Consider the following 1,595-nt stretch of genomic DNA (forward strand, 5'->3'; position numbering starts at 1 on the left):
AGCAGGAGAGGAATTCGGAACACCAAGACTGCATAACTTAGACAATAGAATGGAATGGTCAACCGTATCAAAGGCCTTAGTCAGGTCAATAAATACGACACCAGTAAGCTGACCTTTGTCCATGGCTAATAGGATTTTATCTGTAAACATAGCTGAAGCGGTGACAGTAGAAGAGTTCAGTCTAAAACCAAACTGTTTTTGAGAAAGCAGGTTATTATCATGAAGATATGAGTATAGTTGCATATGTACAGCTTTCTCTAGTAGTTTACTAATAGTAGGTAGTACCGATATCGGTCTGTAATTAGAAGGATCTTGTTTATTCCCTTTTTTAAAAAGAGGAGATCTCTTTGCCAGTTTTCATGTGGACGGAAAGCAACCAGTATTTATGGAGATGTTAAATAACGATGTAAGACTTGGTGCAACAATATCAGCAGCATCCTTTAACAACCAAGAGCTCACTTTATCCAAACCAACTGCCTTGTTAGGTTTAAGTTCATTTATCATCTTTATAACAGACTCGCAACTGATCGAGCTTGAGGCTTGAGGCTTGATTTACACGGTTAGTTGTCAGAGTGTTCCTCATTGTAAATTTCTCAGCAAGTTTTACGCCAATAGTTGCAAAGAATTTGTTAAATATTGAAGACATTGATGTGGGGTTGGTGTTTGTAATCCCATCTGATATTAAACTAGTTACGTTATCTCTGCGTGGATTGCTTCCAGGTATTGCTTCTTTGATGGATTTCCATAAATCACTAGGATTGTTTCGAGAGTCTTTAATAAGGTTGCAGTAGTACTCCGACTTCGACTTTTTGATTTGATGTGTGACCTTATTTTTGAAGGCACGGTATTGTTCCCAATGAAAATTAGTTTTGCTACCTTTTGCCTTTTTTAGATGGTAAAAACGATCTCTCATCAAGGTTGCGATTTCAGAAGTCATCCAGGGAGTCAGAGTTCCTCTAACTTTACGTGTTTTATTTGGCGCATGATCCTCCGCAACTTGTAGAAATAATTTGTTCCAAGTTTGCACCCAGCCTTCTAAATCTTCAGGATTATTAAGAACAACGTTCCATGGGACATTTATGAGATCTTGTCTGAAGGATGATTTGTTGTACGACTTAATACAATACAATACACCATTGAGTGATCACTGATACCAAAGTCCTTTACTCCAAAATCAACAATTTTGTGGACATTGTCAGTGAATATTAAATCAATTTGACTTTCAGAATGTTCAGCGATACGTGTTGGAAAGTCAATTATTTGTTTAATGTCTACTATTCACTTGAGTTTTCGTTTATCTGACTGATTAGCATTTCTTGTCTTTTTAGTTGAATAATCGATGTTGAAGTTGCCAAGTATAATTTTGTCAAAGTGGGATTCAATTCCGGCCAAAGAATTATTAAAATCTTCAAGAAATTTGTCCACTTGTTGATTTGGGGGTCGATAGATACATCCAATAATTAAAGGCTTGCAGCGAGTTTGATTCACTTGTATCCAAATTGCCTCCTTGTTATTATGAAGGTCATTTCTCTCGGTGAATACCAAACCTTCACGAATATAAATTATCACACCACCACCAGTCCTTTCGCTACGGT

Source organism: Montipora foliosa, chromosome 11, assembly GCF_036669935.1.
Source record: "Montipora foliosa isolate CH-2021 chromosome 11, ASM3666993v2, whole genome shotgun sequence".
NCBI classification, from domain to species: Eukaryota; Metazoa; Cnidaria; class Anthozoa; order Scleractinia; family Acroporidae; genus Montipora; species Montipora foliosa.